This window comes from Tupaia chinensis, unplaced genomic scaffold (genome assembly GCF_000334495.1).
Source record: "Tupaia chinensis unplaced genomic scaffold, TupChi_1.0 Scaffold000001_1, whole genome shotgun sequence".
Classification (NCBI taxonomy): Eukaryota; Metazoa; Chordata; class Mammalia; order Scandentia; family Tupaiidae; genus Tupaia; species Tupaia belangeri.
The window spans coordinates 8344827-8350402 of NW_006159427.1; the positions used below are offsets into that span (position 1 = coordinate 8344827).

Sequence of the window (5576 nt, forward strand, 5' to 3'; positions counted from 1 at the left end):
AGTCGGCCATGTGCCTCAACCACTATCCCACCTACTAGCCCTGGACACTGAATCTTTTAAAATTAAAAATATATATTAGTGAGTTGGGCTTTTTCCTAGGAAGGAAATAAATTTCACACTACTCAATCCCAAACTAACTTCCTTTGGCTATAAATCTTTTAGCCTTCTAAGACCCTGAAATGTCCTTGGTTCTAGAACTTGCTGGTGACTGAATCTTGACCCCATGGCCTACTTAGCATATTGCTGTTGGTTGTTGTTATTTAAAGGCCACCTTTCCTCCATTCTGAAATTTCCTGCCTCCCGGTCACATGTCAACCTCAAGAGTGACACAGGCTTGCAGCCGGCAAGCCCACAAAGCTGATGACTAAGGAAAACTAAAATAAACACACTGTAGAGAGAGGATTCCCACAGTCCTAGGCTGCTCTGACCACTCCCTGCCCCATACTGGGCCTTCTTCCCTCCCATTCTTCTCCCAGAGGCTTTCTCACCATCCTGTGTAATGCGATATATCTCCTACTCCGTCATCTTCTATCCTAATGAGCATTGCCTGCCCAGAAGAAGCCTGCCAATGGCCATCCTATTCAAAAAGAGCCAGAACAGGCACGCAGGGTCTGGTGCCTACAGACAGAACGGAGAACTCTAAGCAGGAGATGGGATCTGATAATCCACTGAAGCATTACCTGGGAGGACTCCAGGTTGGCCAAGCCTTGTTCCTCTCCAGGGAGACATCAGGTCGCACATGGATCTTCCTCCACCTCTTCTAGACAGTTTTCCTTTCCCCTGGCGGCACTCACCAGGCTTCCAGGAAGCACAGGGGTACAGGATGTGAACTTCACACTATTCTCGAACAGTCGAGAGTCCCTGAGGTCCACAGGACACCCCTGTGGAGCCATTCCCTGCCTCAGAGAGCCTCAGATTGCCCCAGCATGTGGGATGGCTGTGGGGAGGCTGAGCAGCAGGGGTTATGTGTTCTGTCTACAATACACTGTTGGGTTGATTCTGGGGAAAGATCTAAGCAAGTCTCACAAAGAGCAAAGGGTTGCAGCTGCAACATCGCACCTACTGAGAAGCACGCCAGCTGGGGCTCGCCTCGGATGCGATGTGATTTTCCTACCCGGCTCTTCCGTGCCTTTCACATCTGAGGGATGAAGGGTGGGAAGCAGGCCGGGCTCTGTGGCTGGAGGAGCCAGTTCCGGTGCAGCGCCATTCCTCAGTCACATGCTCTTGAGCAGGTTGCTTGTGTCCTTGAACCTCAGTTTTCTCGTGAGTTGACAAAGGAGAGGGAAGCCCTACAGCATAGCAGTTAAACACTGGTGGTTAAGGCCAGAGGACACCAGATCCCACATGGCTAACCAGGGTTCAAGTAGCAGACCCAACGGCTTGAAAAAACAGGCCCACTGTGTGCGCCTGTGTTCAGGATCCTGAGAGGATGGAGAATTGGAGGAAAAAGGATCACATGTGGCCAGGTCCAACTGTGTGTGCGTTCTCTCTCTCTTCCTCTTACGCATGTGCACATACCCTCCAGCATTTAAAACAATTGTCTTAGTGTGGTATTGATACCTAGTCTATGAGAGACTATTAAATGAGCTAAGGGGAGAATTTATAATGTGTCAGGTATGGCAAGAGCATTGTGGAAATAATGTTATCTGGGATTTGCTTTAGAATACTCTGGAAGAAAAGGAAGTGTAAAAAGAGGGAGATAAAGGACAAATGAAACCGAATTGGCAAAATGTTAATCATTGAAGGGGATGCTAGGGTTGGCGTTTATTATGGTGTATTCTCTATGTTGATTGTTGAGCTCGTTTGAAGTTTACATTCTGATAGGGTCAGTAAGATAATGGGCAGCAATACCCTTGGGAAAGTGCTGTGTTGTGGAAGAGGTCTCACCACACTGGTTCTTTGACTAGGTAACTGAGGATGCAGCTCCATGCTGACGAAATTTGGCTCTAAGAATTGCAACGTATCAGGGCCAGCAGGTGGTATTCCGGTTACAGCTCTGGATTCCCGCATGGCCAACCTCGGCTCGAATCTAGGACCTGGTGGCTTGAAAATAATGCTGGGTGTGTATGCATGTGTGCCCAGAATCTGAGGAGGAGACTGGAGGAGAAGGGACTATGGTGTGGCCAGCCCCCTGGAGAGTGATTTCTCACTTTCTTTCTCTTTGTCTCTCCCCAGCTAGTGTATGCACCCTATGGCAAAAATCTTAAAAACCAAATAAATAGATAAAAGAACTACAATGGGCCGCAAAAGTGTGGAAGAGCTCACCACCATCAACTCGCCAAGTGAAGGGGAGCTCAAGAGCCTCTGATGGGACAGAAGGTAGAATTATATTACACCTCCACCTCCCAAACAGGTCTTCATTGCCTCTCTCTTTTTCCAGAGTGTGGACTCTGCCACAATTTCATGGCTGCCTGCCATTTCTCCTCAGTTCTCTTGACTCCTCTGCCTGGGAGACATTGCCCAGTCTCTTTTCTCTCCAAGATGATCTCTGGTTTTGTTCTCAGATTATCAAATTCAAGAGAGGCAGTGCTGGGGACAGCAGATGGCATAGCAGTTATGTCACTGGACTCCCATGTGGCCAGCCATGTTTGAGTCCCAGACCCAGTGACTTGAAACTCACACTGGGCATGTGTGCATGTGTCATGCCCAAGATCCTGGGAGGAGAATGGAGAAGGGATTGCAGCATGGCCATCCCCCCAGGGGGTGATTTCTCACTTTCCCTCTCATTGACTATCTCTGTCTCTCTCTCTGGTGAGCACACATACCCTAAGGCAAAAACCTCTAAAAAAAAAAAAAAAGAAGAAGAAGAAGAAAAGAAAGAGGGGCAGTGCTGGTGGCCAGGAAAGAAATTAGGAGCCAGAGCCATGCCAGGCCAGGAGCCGGCATTGAGGCCACCTAACCACCACATGCAGGGCAGAGGTCCCCGGCTGCAGTCCCTCAGTCAGCAGGTCTGACGGCATCACTGGCCTTGAGCGTGGTGACAGTACCGTGCTGGGTGCTGGTTCTGCAAAAGCAATAAAACCTGATCTCTTGACCAAGGAGCTCATGGTGGAAAAAGTCAGGTAAACAGTTATGATATTGAGTTCCAAGGGAAGACAGAGGGGCTCAGAGGAGCTGCCTACCCTGGTCTCCAGAGGTGTTAAAGGTTGATGGCATGAGAGCCGTGCAGGACTCAGAGAGCAACCACCCCTGCAGGCTCGTCTACCTCCTTCCCAGGCGGTCAGTGCAGAGTCCAGTAAATACTCGAATACCGAGTGCTCGGTCTTGGTCCCAGCAAGTCTTTTCTTTCTGACCCTCCTGAATGCCTGAGCTCAGCCTCCAAAGATGAGCAGGCGGCGGGAAGACAGATTGCAACAAGCCTGTTCCCGGCCCAGAGAAGGGAGCGTGAATAAACAGATCCTCTTCCTCCATCTCCCTTTCTGTAGCTCTCCTTTCGGAAAAGTTGTACAATTGAATCACGAACCTCCACACCAGACAGAAAGAGTCTGCTTCATCCAGATGCCACTTTTAATTGGAGATTGTCAACCAGTGAGAAAGGACTTTACAATCACAAAGGGACCAGGTAGGCTTACAGAAAGAGGAACAAAAGATTTTTTTTTTCCCAATTTGTTCAGCAAAGAACTAGATAAACCCCAGACCATACTCTGGCTGTCATCCAAGGGAAAGGATATATTCAAATCCTTAGTTCTTTCTGTTATTCTCTTTCATTTCCAGGAAGCCCTGTTTGTTTTCTGGGTCTAATTTAGTGCCCATCCTCACATTTCCTGTGTTTATTTTGGATGTCTCTTCTCCTTATAGCAATCTATTTTTTACTGTGGAGTCTCTTTTGTGTCATGTTTATAATGCTAGTTTATTTTCCATACGCTGTATCAAAGATGAGCAGACAGTCTTTAACAATGTTAACAGTAATATCAAAGGGCGGGCCTTCTCTAGAGAACAGTAAGGCTGGCCCACGCGCGTCTTCTCACGCAGTGGAACCCCATGTGCTGGCAGGAGAGGTCGCTACTTCCTGTTCTCTACGCCCAGCCAGGGTGGGCTCTCCTCTCCTGCCTTCATCTCTGATGGCCACCGGTCATATGTCCTGAGATTTTGCCGTTCTACTGAGCAGCCCTATCCATCCAACCGACCCTGGGGACCTCTATTCAGATGTGGGATTCTCTAATGTGCATGCCCCACCTCCCACCTGCTCCTTTTCTCATATTTTCCCATAAACCCAGCCCTGCTGAGACCCCTGCGAGCCCACTGGGCTTCTCCTCCGACCCTGTCAGGCCCCCACCAATGCTTCCCGATATTCAGAATCCACGGGCTCTCCCTCAGGCCCTCGAGTCTCTCACGTGTCTTTCTGCCACCCGTCTCCTCCTCTTGATGAGTTACTGCTGCTGCTTCCAAAGCAATCTCTTTACATTTTTGTGTCACTCCTTTGCTGCCCATAAACCTATTGGCTTTTCACTGCCTCAGGAAAAAGACAAGTTCTTTACCAATACAGACACCTTTTATTCCTCGGCCTCATTTCAGTCCATTTTTACATCATTAGCAGAAACACCTGACACAGGGTGAAGGTAAGAGATGGAGGTTTATGTCAGCTCACAGTTCTGGCGGCTGGAACGTCCAGTGGCATCACAAAATGGTGGAAGGTGGAACTTCCGGTAGAACGACAACAAAGAATGGGTTATATCCGTGAGACTTTCACCTGCTTCCACCAGAACTCAGTTGTGGGGACCCTGCCTTAAAGAACTATCATACCCAAAGCCCCCATACTGTGAAGGACTTACATTTTCACTTCTAAAATTCCATCAGTGCAATCGAGCCCCAGCACGTGAACCCCTGGAGACATCCAAGCATTGTCTACCCAGACCGACTCCAAAACAAGGGCCAGTGAAGAACAAGCCATTACCCAAACCTGAGCAGGCCCCAAGTCACATTTGCAGCCTATCCCCCGCCTTCCCACCCGATCAATACAGGGCTCATTCCACGCCTGGAGCACTCGGCCATTGTCCTAGCTATTCTGTTTTTGTTTGGTTTTTAATAATTATTTAATTTTATTTATCTTTGTTTGTTTGTTTGTTTGCTACAGGGCTCATGTGTGAGAGAGAATGAGAGAAGGAATGTGAGAAAACAAGCCGCCGGATCTGAGACTCGAACTCTATGTGGGAGTCTAGCCCCTTAACCCCACACCGCTTCACTTGCTGGCCCCAGCAACTCTGTTCTTTCCAGCCCACTGCCTCTGTATATCTTTACTTATGCCTTTCCTTGGAATGTCCTTATTCCCTAGTTTTGTCTCTTATAAGAAAAAAAATAAAACGGGGCCATCCCAGGCCTCCTGCCTAGTCCATCCTTTCATTCATTCATTCATTCATCCCACAGTCATTTACTGAGCACCTACTAGGTGCCAGGCATTACTCCAGGCAGAGATACAGCAGCTACCAGGATGGACAATCTTGGCCTCCATGGAGCTCACCTTCCAGCAGGAGTAAGGGTAAACACAAGCAAAAAACAAAATACATACATGTGGCTGTGGTGAGTTATGCAGGAAAACAAAGCCCTAGAGACGAGAGAGGAGTGAAGGAGGTGAGGCG

The 5576-nt window shown here is 48.6% G+C and overlaps 1 long non-coding RNA gene across 1 annotated transcript; it reads left to right on the top strand.

Moving 5' to 3' along the window:
- Nucleotides 1-2203: 2203 nt before the first annotated feature.
- Nucleotides 2204-5108, top strand: LOC102495484 (uncharacterized). Its single transcript, XR_333153.1, has 3 exons — nt 2204-2319; nt 3426-3562; nt 5075-5108. It is a non-coding gene; the product is annotated as an uncharacterized LOC102495484 (long non-coding RNA).
- Nucleotides 5109-5576: the final 468 nt, after the last annotated feature.